We start from the raw sequence: 15,627 nt of genomic DNA on the forward strand, positions 1-15,627 counted from the left end.
AAGGCAGAGAGAAAAGCTGTAGTTATTGAAATACTGGACAATGAGCACAGGCCAAAATATTTCAGCAGTTAAGATGGATTTTTGGAAAAGAAACAAAAAGATTTCGAAGACCGTGAAGGATAAAGAAGGATGTCACACTAGTCAAAATTATGATCTGTGAATCTATTCTTTCTAGAGTAAAGAATAAATTGTTAGGCGAAATGTGGGCAAGGGCCTACTCATGTTTTCCCTTTGCTTCTACCTTTTCAATAACCATGGAGGGATATATTCTGCAGCACGTAATTCGGTGCTTTTTGTGCCCCCCTTTCTACCCTACACAAATAATTTGGGATTATATTTGGTTTTGAAACAAGTTAGCATACTTTGCACATAAATTTTAATGGGAATAGCTTATGCAGACAAAAACTTTTTTGTCGTCATCCTTCTTAAAGTCAAGAGCACATGTACCACATCGACACGTGGTGGGCTGTTGTGTCTTCAGGCCTGCCGTTAGTCTTTGTTCTATGTGAAATAAGTAATAAGAGAAGCTGCAAGATGTACAAGAATATGGATTCGAAATGTTTGGATGGGTTGTAACCAAAGTTTGGACAATACTTTCTTAGCACAGGCCAGGGCTCCTAGAGTTGTTGCCACGGTACTGTAAACATTTGTTTGATAATAGGCAACAGTTATTGTCCATTTTGCACTGGGCCCACGTTCTGATTTCTTTATTGATGCCTGCACTTGACTCCTCATCAAGTCTCACTGGTCCATGGGGAGCATTTGTAGATCAAGGATAAGTAAAATCTTGGCATTCCTGAGGGCAAAGGGAGCTTTGGTCTGACTCTCCACTGAGGCCAGGATTTTAAGAAATTACAGTATGTTTTGCATTTAGGGAGAAAGTATGGCTTACACATAACACCACATTAGAAGAAGGCAGGGGAAGGACTATTCACAATGGTTTGTAGAAATTGGACAATGGTTTTAAGCTAGAAAAGGGTAGATCTAAGGTAGACATCAGGAAAAAGTTCTTTAATATGAGCGATCACTGGAACAGGTTGCCCAGAGAGGTAGTGGAAGCCCCATCCTTGGAGACATTCAAGGTCAGGCTTGATGGGGCTCTGAGCATCCTGACCTGGTTAGAGATGTCCCTGCTTATTGTAGGCAGGTTGGACTAGATGACCTTTAGAGGTCGCTTCCAACCCAATACATTCTATGGTTCTATGGTTCTATGAAAAGTCTAGTCTAAGTAAGTGATGTGTTTTCCCATAGAATTTAAGTCCATGCTCCCAGGCGATGGTAATAGTTGCTGCTGTGTACTCAGGGACTGAAGATATCAGGCATTATTTGTACAACAATTGAGTAGCTCTCATACCTCAGGATGACAGGAGATGCCCTAAGGAGAACTTGGCACACTAAAACATATATCCACCATATTTCTGATACCTTCTAGTTCTCTCCACAAGGTAGGACCTAGAAGCCATCAGCATTTTTGGAGACTCTCCCATGTCAGTCATTTCTAGGGATGCAAGTAACCTGGAAAGGAACACAGAGCCTTCAATGCAGTGGAGAAAACCTTTTCCTGGGATTGCCTCCGTTCACACTTTATAGTAGCTGGTTATTACAGAGTTGTAGTTATTCACAGAGTCCAGATTTTGGCCAAATGTGGATGGCACTGACAGTTTGCCAGAAGCCAGAGAGTGACAGAAAAAGCAGGAGAGAGTATTCTTTGTTTCTGAAACATACAGGGGTGATTTGCTGGAGACACTGAATTTCAGTACCCCATCTGACAGCCACCTCCATCTTTAACTTGTGAAGCTGAATAAAATGGAAATGTTGCCTCCTGGGCTACATAGTCTACATGATTTGCTCAAACACCAGCAAAAGCTGCAGGACCCAAAATTTCTTGTGATGGGCTGGACAGTTCATGCAGCCACAACTGCCATTCAGATCCACACCTTACATCACAAAACATTGGCTGTTACAGAATCAAAACGAGCCACAGTTAAAATTTCTGAGACCCAAAGAAAAATCTCACAAGAAAAGGACATGGGGGATCAAAATTAACTCAGCTGCTTCATTTGGCACGTGATATTCCAAAGGATCAAGAGGAATTATATGAGGAAAATGCACAGAAGACATACTGTGGATTGCTGTTTATTATCAAATTAACACCTTTTATATCATGTTTCAATCTCCTCTCAGGCTTTGCCTTGTAATACATGTGATTAGAAGTGAATTAATAATAGCAATAATGTGCCAGAGAGTGCATGTTTTAGTGACTGCTTTAAAACAAAAATGAAAAAGGCACTTTTACAATATCTTTAAAGAATACTTCACTAAGTAGAGGGAGGTATGCTAGGGACACAAAACTCCATGCCCATGAAAACACAGTACAAGCGCACAATTTCCAGGCCCCTGCCTTTAATTGCATCTGAAAGTCATTGTTCCTCAACAAAAGAAGCCGTGGAGCGAGTGTTTTATGTTTCATTGTGTCTTTATCAACTTCCATCACTCAGCATGAAAGAGGCACCCAAGTCAGTCGTGCCATAGACCTGCTAGCTTCTTACCGGTTAGCTGCTGAGGTATTCTTTATCTCCTAATTTTAGTCATTCGTGACTATTCCCCTGCCTCACAATACGATGTGTTCACGTGGTGTTTTTTCCTCTGGTGACCTCAAATTCTTTAAGCAAACAGTTTCTTTTACATCACCATGCTGCAGAGTAGATACTCTGCAGAAGGCATAGAGTCAGACTAGTAGGTTGCTCAAAGTCTGAAGTCAATAGTTAAGCCAGTAACCTTTTTTTTTTATTATTGTTTTATTTTTATTTTTCAGAGAGTGGAAGGCATAACTGTGTGCATTTTATTTCTATCAGCTGTGGTGCTGAAACACAAGATAAGTGCATGTACATTTGAAAAAACTATCCTCATACCTAAAAAAGGGCATTCTGGATTGCTTTTCATTTTAGCAAAATTAGTCAGACAAAAAGCCTTATAGAAGATTGGTTAGCAAACCAAGGGAAAGCAATACATATCATCTAGTGCTGTTGTCTGAAAAGTATTGGGGACTATAGGGAATAGTGCTTCTTACTATAAATAAGAAAACAGAAGGTAGCAGACAGAACAAAGTTATGTATGAACGAATTTAAGCAAAGTATGCCTGATTTGATTTCCACCATGGCTTGAATTGAAGGAATATATTCATTTTCCTCTTCTTTTCGAGTTCTTTCCTCAGCTCTCATTTTTAATATACAAAGAGAGGGAAAGAAGAGAAATAAGTTTATGGTGTACTCCCTACACAAGTGTGATACAGAGCTTGGAAAGGAAGGTGAGAAAAGGAGCTGCAGTGATACCCTTAAACATAGGTTGGTGTTTGAGAGAAAGGTTAGTAGATCTCTGGGTTTGGAAAGCAGAGCGCAGTGGTGAAGGGAAGTATCAGGATTTATGCTAAACATAAAGTGCCCATAAAACAGTCACAGTTAAATTCTATCTGTCCCCCACGGACATGCAGATGATATATTTTTCTTTCAAGCAGGCTGGTGACACTGCCCACTATTGCCCCCCTGCCCAAATACCTCCTCCTTGTCTTTCAGCACCATTCCCCATGGGAAATCCACGAAGAGAGCTAATCAGGAGCAACAGACAGGGACTTCAGATATTCTGTGGGTGCCATGCACTAATAAGGATCACCTTCCTTCTTTTGTTTCAGAGAAATAACATTATAACTGTTAACGACTAAGCCAACTGACAGACCCATCTTTTTTGCTTTGGGTTCCCCTATTTGTTTTTTTGGGTTTCTAAAGCACTTCTAGGATATTGCTGTGGAGCACAAATACATGGCACTGCTAGTATTACCCCTTGACTTTCTAGGAAAGCTCAATCAGAAAAAAACAGGTGCCTGGACAGGCAAATTGGACCTTTGAAACATCTAATTAAGGCTATGTTTGCATGCTGATTTCAAGGTTGACTACTTTTGCCCATTCACTCAACATGGACCATATGTAAGAAACAGCAGGGTATTAATCACAACGAAGGAGCGTGTTCTTCCCCTACTTAGACTTGCTATAGTTGTTATTTTCCCTAAATGTTTTGTATTCAGACAGTTGAGGCATTACTATCAGAAACTATTAAAACAGAAACAATACTTTTCAATTGCTCTTCTGTGGTGGGAAGCAAAAACCATTTGCTTCATCTTGGAAAATAAAGAACCATAAAGGGTTATAGATGGTTTCGTGCTGGTTTTTCTCCCTGCTTAGCAATACCCTTACTGTCTTGTAGATAAGCATCTCTTCTCTCCATGGTTCTCAGAAATAAACTGAAGGTGCTTTTAATTTGGTCCTTCTCACTTTTCAGGTTTCTCATTGCTTGAACTAACATTCTTCTCCCCAGTCCTTATGTTTTAAGGAGCTGTCATCTCATGGAAAAATTTTGAGAAACATTCTGGTTTGAGAAAAATCCTCCTTTCCCCATTGCTGTGGACATTCACAGATGAAAAATAATAAAAATCTTTCTTCCTTTATTTTTCTTTTCCAGGCGTCACTGCTTTTTCTTTAATCACGCATACAGTGAACACAATTGTCAATTCCAGACTATGGGATGTCAGACTAGAGAAAACAGCTTAAAGCAGAATTTTTCTACATGATAGTGTTTTCATTTCCTGAAGTCTCCTAAGTGAAAATCTATCGAATTTACCATTTTAAACACTATTCTTCATATGTGCAAATAGAAAAAGAAAGCGCACACAGAACTATCCATACTAAATGTGCAAATGCAAACCAGATGATTGCTTCCATAAGAACAGCATATTTATAACTCAAATAAAACTGTCTCTTGAAAAAACACTCAAATATAAAACAAAAAGACATTTCAGTTTGAAAGGGAGCAGAGGCAAGAACACACATAAGGAAACAAAGATACTGCACTGAGACCTGCTCTCATACTGCTCTCAATCCAAAATACTTTACAGTGCTTTATGGAATCACCCCCACATATAGCAATGAAAATGGAAAAATCCTCTTCACTTGTTCATTCTCCTTCCTAAACCATCTTCCCCAAGGCTGTGAAAAAGAGAGGCAGTATGTAAAAAACTACCGTTCTGCTTTCCACATGCACGGCTTGTGAGAGCGCAGTGCTGGGTCCATAAACAATTCTGTATTTAAGCACTTAACTAACAAAACCGCAACGATGGATGGGCATGGCTCCTGGCCCTGCAGGCTTTCATGTGCTGGGAATGAAGGAGGAGGCTGTTGCAGGGCCACAGCCACAGTACCACCACACCACTGGCACCCAACCCCACATTATTCCCACTGAAAAATTTCTTTCCCTTCTAGGGAAAGAAAGGCCAAAGATTTTGGCTCCTTCCCAGTAGAAGATCATCTCCAAGATGATCCCTGGAGTTTCTTCACTCTTGTTTAGGTCTCCAGACCTCAGGAGAACATGAAAGTTTGCCAAAGGAACAGACCAAGAGGAAGTGAAACTTCAATGTCTCCCAAAACACTCTGTTTTTTTCCTTCCTCTATACAGACAAGAAGTACACAAAAAAAAAAAGGTTAAAGATCTTATTTTCCTGGCATTATAGGCACAGATGTTACCTACCAGTCCACTTCTTATTGCCTATGCTCCTCAGCAGCCCTGGCCTGTGCATGTGGAGTCTAACGATTCTTCCTTGGCTATTATGTACAAATTCTATTTTACAGAGGCAATGAGATTCCCCAGGCAGCTCATTTCAGGGAATTACTGCATTCTTTCAAGCAGTTAGTCGCTTGGCCTTCAAGGTCTAACATCGTGCCTTGTGACACACCATGTAAAGGCTCTCAGTGTAAATTGATAATAGTGCCACGTCCTAGCATGACAGGGAATGAAAACTTTGAGGCTCCTCTGCCCACCAGCTTTCTTAGAAGTGCAACCTTCAGTCCCTCCCCACTGGTTTAGGATCCCTGTCATTCTTCTTAGTTGTCTTTCTGTCATCTGCTCTGTGTGCTGAGAGTTTTCCTCACTGCCTCCAGGAACCTGCCTCTTCTCCTCCTCCTCTTTCACTCTCCATCTTCTTACTTCTTCTCCCCCAGCTTCCGCTGCTAATTAAAGAAATAATCTTCTCATCCTGGAGATCTCCTGATTTGTTCCCTGCTTATGGAAGCATCTTTTCTACCCTCTTTTCTTTGGTCCTGTTGCCTGTTTTTCTCCGTCTGTCTGCTCTCTTTCTTTTCCCCAACAATCCTGTATGAATTACCACCTCTTCTCTTCTTCCCATCTATATTGTCCTTTCAAAACCCTTCCAGAATGCATGCTGGGAATCTGATAAGTAACTATTTATTGCCAAGCATGCAGAAAAAGTAGAAGTGGCCTGTATGAGCAGACAACGGGGAAGTCCTGATGGCAAACCATGAAACAACTGCACGACTCATTTAAGAAAGTCACAAGAGTTGCTTTCTAACAAGACAATATGATCCTCAGCTGGTATAAAAATGTAGTTTCTTTCAGAAGACAGTCTAGTCAAGGATCTGCCACTCCAGGATCTGCCACTCCAGGATCTGTCCCTGAGATAGAAATGCTGAATATAACTGAAAAAATCAACATCAACCTACATATTTTCAAAATGCCCTGGTTTGCATTTTACATGCTTAATTTAGCTGTAAAGAGGACTAAATTCTGGATACTTTAGTACCAGGGAATTAAACACTCAGTTTGGAGTTTTATCTTTTTTTTTTCTGTTTTTTTTCTTTATTTTTTTTCCCCAAAGGTAATATGCAGCACTTAAACCGTCTTGTGAGATAATCGGACATTTTGGTATTATTATTATTTATGTTTAACTCTTATCTGAAATTAGGAAGCAAACGGGAGCTGCTCTGCTGGCTCAGCAAGCTGGGGGGATGCCGTATAGATTGTTCTGCACTCGAGGGACTGGAGTCTGATCTCCTTCCCACACAACCTATTTGGGTAGAAAAATCACAACCACTATAATGAGGAGTATCTTTAACTCCATGTGTCAGCTCAGAGGGTGCTCTTCTGGCAGAAAATTAAATGTGACCTTTCACTGTTGGTGTGACACAAACATACATATATTGCACAAGCTTCTGGATCAATCGCTGTTGCTTGCAGCTCTCTGAAGTGCAATGCTCCTTATGAAGGATATGAGCCCCAGCACTTTTCTTTGCTATTCCAACATTGTATTTGAGAGATTTTGCAAGTGAGTTGAATGTGACAAACATTTTGGGATATATTTTGTTTGGCACAAGCTGCGTGAAACTGTGCTAACTTCAGTGTCGCCTCTGGGCTGAAGATGTTATGGTAGCAGAATTCAGTTATCACTTTCTAAGGTAATAAAGTATTTGGTAACTTTACAACATCATGTGCTGCAGGACTGTGCTGCTCTAGTCCTCAAACTATCATATCACAGAATCACAGAATCAAACAGAGTCACAGAATGGCAGGGGTTGGAAGGGACTTCTGGAGATCATCTAGTCCAACCCCCTGCTAAAGCAGGTTCACCTACAGCAGGTCACACAGGACTGCATCCAGGCGGATTTTGAGTATCTCCAGAGAAGGAGATTCCACAGACTCTCTGAGCAGCCCGTTCCTGTGCTCTGTCACCTCAGAGTAAAGAAGTTTTTCCTCAAGTTCAGGTGGAACTTCCTGTGCTCCAGTTTGTGCCCGCTGCCCCTTGTCCTGTCACTGGGCACCACTGAAAAGAGCCTGGCCCCATCCTCTTGACACCCACCCTTTAGGTATTTATAAGCATCAATACGGTCCCCTCTCAGTCTTCTCTTCTCCAGACTAAACAGACCCAGGTCTCTCAGCCTTTCCTTGTAGCAGAGATGCTCCAGTCCCCTCATCGTTTTCGTAGCCTTCCACTGGACTCTCTCCAGTAGTTTCCTGTCTCTCTTGAACTGGGGGGCCCAGAACTGGCCACAGTACTCCAGATGTGGCCTTACTAGGGCAGAGTAGAGGGGGAGGGGAACCTCCCTTGACCTGCTGGCCACACTCTTCTTAATACACCGCAGGATACTATTGGCCTTCCTGGCCACAAGGGCACATAATGGAAGTTCACAGATGTCCCAACAACCACACTATTTAAGACAACAACAGTATTCATTTGTGGCTGAATTTTAGCTGGACATAAATCAGAAAACTCTTCTGAAGTCTGAAACTTCTGATACATGTAAGACATCATGGTCCAAATGACTTGAGACTCCGGGTTTAGCACAATCTCTACCCCCACCTCCATTCTCTTCTCATCTCATTTCATCTCTGGGGTTGTGTACCGGTTTTGGCTGGGATAGAGTTAAGTTTCTTCATAGTAGCTCGTATGGTGCTGTGTTTTGGATTTGTGCTGGTAACAGAAACACAACAGGGATGTTTTCGTTATTGCTGAGCAGTGTTCCCACAGAGCCAAAGCCTTTTTTCGCTCCTCACACCACCCCACTGGTGACTGGGCTGGGGGTGCACAAGGAGTTGGGAGGGGACACAGCTGGAACAGCTGACCCCAGCTGACCAATGGGCTATTCCACACCATATGGTGTTATGCTTACCAGTAAAAGCTGGGTGAAGGAGGAAGGGGGACATTCAGAGTTACAGCATTTGTCTTCCCAAGTAGCTGTTATGTGTGACAGAGCTCTGCTTTCCTGGAGATGGCTCTAAACACCTGCCTGCCAATGGGAAGTGACGAATGAATTTCTTGTTTTGTATTGCTTTCTTGCGTGGCTTTTGCTTTACCTGTTAAACTGTCTTTATCTCAAGACATAAGTTTTGTAGTTTTACCCTTCTGATTCTCTCCCCCATCCCACCACAGGTGAGCAAGCGAGCTGCTGGATGGGGGTAAGCTACTGGCTGGGGTTAAACAACAGCTTGACAGATAAAATTATTTTGTCTGTGTAAGAAGGTCCTCCAGACCTGCCACAGATTACAAAACATTTCTTTGTAACTCAACTCTTTTAGTCGTTATAGCACAAATATTGAGCTAATCTAAGGACTCCCTTTCAAGAAACGTAGATAACAGGTCCACTCAATGGTCTTCTGTCTTCGCGGGGCCCAGCCACTCTGCAAAGAAATTGTGGCACATTTCTGTTGCTCACAAATCTGCCCGACAGGGGACAGAGACTGCAGAGAACACTGATGGTCAGTCACTTGATAACATGTGCTCAATGATACTCTCTTTTTGATCATCTTTGAGAAATGAAAAGAGCGCCTATGAATCTGAATCCTGTTTCTCCTTTGCTATAGCAGATTCATAAATAACTGTGTGAGAAACTATATTGCATTGTTTAACACGGCTGGGTCTGTACGGATCAAAACTATGTTCCCAGGGTATAGGGATTCACCACTTGATAACACCGGTGATAGTGAACATATAATTCCAGTGACATCAGTGGAGACACACTAGCCTATAACTGGACTAATGGGAATGAAAACCCACCCCATGGGTAAAGATAAAAAGATATATAGTATTAAATAAAAATAGACAGTCAGAATAACTACCTCAGCCTTGGGTAATATGCTGGGTAATAGTCTTTGCTATTAGTTTTACTCATGGGAAATTTTATATGGGGAGGAGAGGCTAAATTTCATGTGGAAGGATCAATTCTTGGGACAAAGGAAAATGACAAAGATAAAAGCAATGACAAATACAGCTGAAGGTATCAGAGAGAAACAATTGCTTTTCAGATTAACCATCCTCTTTTAAAATTGCCAGTGGCACTCTTACGAAAAATAGGGTGTTTCTAAAATCAATATATTAGGCATTTTGTGTCCAAATTTGTGAGAGTCCCTCAGAAAGGGAGGAAACTTTTGGATCATTCTTCATTAATTCTGCACTTCCTTAAGTGCTTTGGGAATTATCTGTTAAAGCAGGAATGCAGTGAAGAAAAACTAAAAGAATGTGCGTAAGTACATAAAGTTGGCCTCATGTCAGCAAAACCTGGAGTGTGATAAGGAAAGCTTTGTGCAAGGAATAGGTATTTTACGATGCCACAATTATTGGTTCAGTAATCAATTATCAGGGGTTTCAGGCTGCAATGAAAGCTATCGCTTGCCAAACTAAACACTAAAAAAAAAGAAAAAGGTATATGGCCTTGAACACTGCTGCACATGTAAGTTACCATTATCTGTAGTCATGCACATGAACCAATGTTCTACTAATTTTGCAGAGCCCAACAATTTTCTGGAAGTGAAATAACATGGTCCCGTAAGACTGAGTTTGCCCCCGCTGCTCCCCGAAATCCTGTCCATTCCCATAAAGCCAAAGGCCTTGTCTCACTCTCTCCCTCCTTCTGACAGAAGACAAAACACTGCTGATCTCTGCCTTAATTAGGAGGACTGAAATGAGAACAGCTGGAAATACAAACCAGGGAGGAATAACTCTTTCTGTGTGTTCCAGTCTATTAGGGTTTGCCCTTCTTCTTGTTTGACCTTGAAGTATGAAAAGCCATGGGCCAAAATCATCAAGGGACAAGCAGATGCCACAATCCACAAACTATCTTCTATTTTGGCCTGCTCTTCTTAAAGCTGTTAAACCTTACGTACAAAAAGGGGGCTGACTCCATATAGTCCAGAGGCTTATGAACTGGCTTTGACAAATATTCTCTCTTAGGATTTATTTTGCACTGGTGTAACCAGCTGCAAAAGGCAAGACCAAAGAAGAACAAGGATTTCCTCCATCCAGAGGCCACATTAATCCGGTCTGCATCTGTTTTAATCTGAGTTAGTGAAACCTTTTGGTGGATCAAATCATTTTGATGTTGTCTTATTTTGGTTGCAGTTTGAGGGAATGAATAAATGAGCAACTCCAATCAACGCACAGTAGTTTTAAGAAGCCAGCACCCATCTCTGCCCCCAGACCTGTCCGCATGTTTACTCACAGCCATTCCAAAGTACTTATGTCTCAGTGATCCTTGTTTTAACGTTGATGTAATCATACTATCTTCTGTAAGAGATACAGAAGATCAGAGGCTTGGCTTCCATTTCAGTTACATTAAAGAAAGGAGAGAACACAGTTTTCCTTTTTCCTTACTTCTTCCTTTCCTTGGTAACAAGATCAATGTATTTGTTTTGTTCTTCTTAAAACGAAACACATTTCTGTACGATATGAAGGCAGTGTTGCAGGCTGGGCCAAGTCGGAAAACCAAGAGGGGACTTGAGGCTGCAAAAAATGAATCCAGTGCAGGGTGGAACCCAACTGCTTGTGCTGAGATTTCTCTGCATTAGCAAAAGATAAAAAATTTCAGATTAAATAAATGCTATGTGTTCATATCCGTGCTTTCTCTTCTCCAAAACCCTCACAACTAGAAGAGGACCATTTTTTATTTCCAGAGTTGACCATTTGTAGAAGATTTATTTAATTTTTGTATCTATTCATAAATTCCAGTTCAATCTAGATCCAGTAGCAGACACTTGAATCTCTGCTGCTTTGCATTCTCTATCTCTTGTCACATATGGGGTATATAGGGATGTAAACTGCTATCAAATTGTAAGTGTTTTGCATTCATTTTGTACAGATGCAGATTAGTACAAATTGTGAAGAATGGCAAAGAATCCAGATGATTATGAGAAAACCTGCTTCTTACATGTTCAGTTTCATTATATTCAGATTTAGCATGTGTGAGTACCTCTGATCAAGCTCCTGATAAGCAAAAAAAAAAAAACGAAAAAAAAACCCAACAAAAAAAACCTGAATCGTTTTGGAAATCAAAGCTCTCCTCAGGAAATGCAGTTGTCACTATTTCTAAAACATGCACAGGGCAAAGAAGACCACCACTATCCACATGGGAGATTGTAAGAATGAAGTACTGAATATCAAAGGATATGTATATTGCGTATTCTGAAGCTATACAGATAAGAGGGACTACTAGCCAGACCCTTCCTGTCACACAGACTGGAGGGTGTAGCTGAGTTAATTCCAGCTTGAACAAAAGTACATGCTAAAAACACTACGAAGCAAAATATATTCCATGTCTAGAAAATCATTATATTCCTCCTCAGGTTATTTCCTTCATAGCATAGTTTACTTCAAGTCTCTTTGCCTAGTTTCAGCTTCCTGATGTTTCGCACTGACACACCTTTGTCTTATATATTCAGAAGAGCCCTCTGCAAGGGAATCTCTGTGCTTCTCTAAGTACTCAAAATGATCGCATCAGTCCTTAACTTGCACTTTGAGGAGCTAAACCACTGGAGTTTTTCCTGTTCGCTGTGTGATCTGTTACTAAGCATTCAATCATTCTCATATCTGTTTTCTAAATTTTCTCTAGTTTATCAACATTCTTTTTCTATCACTGGTACCACATTGAAGAAGTGTTTCAACAGCAGTCAACTCATGCCAAATACTGGAGTGATTACACTATGCCTACATGAGAGTCTCCTGCTCATGTACACAAATAAAGGTCCACATTAAACTGAAAGCTCCTTTTTTACCTAATTATCCAACATGCCAAAGAAGTGTTTTGCAGTCTCAGAGGGCCTGGATAAAGCATCCCCAATGACAAGTATGCCTTGCTTTTTCTTTTCTTTGCTATATGAGTTTACATTTCACTACATTAAGGAAGAGATTGCTTGTCTGTACATAGCTTATCAAGATACTTAGATCTCTGTGAGTATCTCCTACTCTTTCTTTACTAACTCCCCCAACTTTCAGATCACCTGCAAACTATTGGCAATGGACGTATTATTTTATCCCAGGTCACTGATGGGCAGCAATGTAAATCTAGGAAATGGTGTCTCATCGTCTTGTAAAAAGTTAGCTGGAAAGACACATAAGAAAGTCAAAAATATCAGCAATATCTTATGCAGAGAGACTCACATACTATACCAGGGCAATTCCCTTTATGAATAAAATTTTATTCAGAAATAACTTTTCTTATACAGATAGGGATTAGTTAATCTATGTTGCTGTATCCAATATATTTTATGAAGGATAAAAACCATTTTGAATTAATGTGTTGGGGTTATTAAGAGTCAGCTGACATCTGCAGATAACTAAAGACAAGTAACAGGAATGCTGAAACCATTATACACTTACTCATCTCACAGAGGGGTCTTTAACCTCCTAGTTTTCTTCTTACATAGTTTGATCACTAAAGCAGTTTTCCTGTCGTCATAAGTCCTTGGCAATACTGGATACTGTGGCAACTCTAAAAATTACATCCTTTACTGTAAAACATTTTCATGGACAGTTTTCTTTTTTTTTGGTTGAAATATACTCCATGTCCCCCTGCAAAATATTATTTGGCAGTGCCTCTGTCTTTATCTCTGACTTTCAGTCACTGTTTCTCAAGTGGGAAATAATATTCCTTGGAGTTATTAATAATCATATGGAACTTTTTCAAAGAATAGTTGGGCTGTGAAGAATATATACCAAGGACATCCATGTCATTCTGATACCTTCCTACCCAGATGTTAGCTATCTTATCAGTCATAAAGTATTTCTAATTAGGACCATCAAGACACATTGCCAATAACGAGAAATGACAGGGAGCTACTGGTATTCCAGTTTTGCCCTAAAGAGACTTTGAAAACCTAGAATTTGAGAGCAGTTCCCTTACAAACAATGACTCTTCCTTATTTTGCAAATAAGAAAAACCTAAAACACGTGCTCTCACCTGCCTGTCCTACATTAATGTCAAGAACACAAACTGACCTGAATTGCTGGTAAGAACCTAATTAGCATGGCTGCAGGGTGAGCAGTCCCTCCAACACAATAATTTATTAGCTAGAAATCCCTAGGCCGTGGCCAATGCAAGCTTCCTGACAAGGAGATCTGAAGAAGAAAGGACCCTAACCCACAGGATTTTCTGACTCTTCGCACGATGAGTTTTGACAAGGAACCTTCCTTCACCACTTCACCCTAAGTTAAACAGGACGAGGAGAAAAGGGATTTGATGCACGTTGGGCTGCGGCGATTACTTTCAATTTTATTAATAAGCAGCTACCTGGTGACCACAAGGTAACAGTGCTCATCAAGAGCTCCTGCACTGTCCTTTATCAAATAGAAAAGTGGCATCTGCTTTGGGTAGGCTCACTAAACAGCTGCTTTAACTGGACAGATACTGAAAAAAATTTTGGCATGTTTGCCTTAGGGAGTTTTCGTAATCTGTCTTCATCATATCTCCCAGTGCAGCTTGTAAAAAAAGATGGAGGTTTCTTGTGTTAACCTGTTTAAAAAATATTTTCCTACTTTCTTCCTCTTCTCTGGATGGCTTCTCAAATGGATGTCTAAAATAACAGTAATTGTTATGAACAAGGTTTGCAAATATTTAGGCTTGATTAGCTTAATTTGGGATTCTCTCTTCCCTATGCTTCCCTGTGTTTCAATTTGAAGAGCTGACCTTCTTTCCATATGAATGAATCTGAGTCATCCATCATGGCCCTTTTATATGTTATGCAATTTGTGCGGCTTTAGTACAGCAGTGGCTCCAACCAATCTAGAGTTAAAGAAAACTTCTACATTTGGGAAGTCATTCCCCACCTCACGGTTGCATACTTCTCCCAACACCTTCATTCAGAAAGGCAGAAAGCAGCCTGGGCATGAGTGGTACTTGACCAAACAGTTAAGATAACTGAATGTTTTGATTTTGTCCTTCACACAGTCCTTTTGTAAAACCAATGAGGATAAATTAAGGCAACAAAGGAACTTGCTTTCGTCTAGAAATGCACATCTTTTCTCTATTTGTGCTCCAACTAGTCCCCTTTATTTTGAATTTTCTGTCTCCACCCCAGTTTTCACATGTAGAAAACACTGAGTCACTGCTGATGAAACAAGCTGGCAAGTTAGTTACTACCACCTGTCAACATCCTATATGAGGAGACTATGTCTAAACCGATTTAGTGAGGTAGACGCCTAACACTCTGCTAATGTTGGATCTGAGATAGTTTTGAAACTTTATTCCTCTTTTAAGACTGTACTTGGGATGAGAAAGTGGAAAATTCAACAACTAAGGGCAGTAATATGGGGTGATTTTGTACTCAGGTCTGTTTTGCTTTTTTCCCCTCTTAATGTCTGTTTTTCCCTTTCCTGGAAGACAGAATCACAGAATCATAGAATCACAGAATAGTTTGGGCTGGAAGGGACCTTTAAAGGCCATCTAGTCCAACCACCCTGCAGTGAGCAGGGACAGCTTTAGCTACATCAGGTGGCTCAGAGCCCCGTCCAACATGACCTTGAATGTTTCCAGGGATGGGGCATCTACCACCTCTCTGGTCAACCTGTGCCACTCACATCATAAACAATTTCTTCCTTATATCTGGGCTGAATCTAGCCTCTTTTGGTTTAAAACTATTACCCCTTGTGCTATCACAACAGGCCCTACTAAAAAGTCTGTCCTCATCTTTCTTATAAGACCCCTTGAAGTACTGAAAAGCCACTATAAGGTCTCCATGGAGCCCTCTCTTCTCCAAGCTGAACAACCCCAACTCTCTCAGCCTGTTCTCATAGGAGAGGTGCTCCAGCCCTCTGAGCATTTTTGTGGCCCTCTGGACCCGCTCTGAAAGGTCTAGTGCTCCAGTAGGTTCCTCTGCTGAGGTCTCCAGAGCTGGATGCAGTACTGCAGGTGAGGAAGGACAAGACACTCTCCAGCCAAGAAAAGGCCTACTCACAATGCATTGTAATGTAGGTCAAGTGCATGCTCTGAAATTACCAGTCTCTGATGAATAAGGTATCTGCAG

The sequence above is a fragment of the Leptosomus discolor genome, chromosome 1, assembly GCF_034619465.1.
Source record: "Leptosomus discolor isolate bLepDis1 chromosome 1, bLepDis1.hap2, whole genome shotgun sequence".
NCBI lineage: Eukaryota > Metazoa > Chordata > Aves > Leptosomiformes > Leptosomidae > Leptosomus > Leptosomus discolor.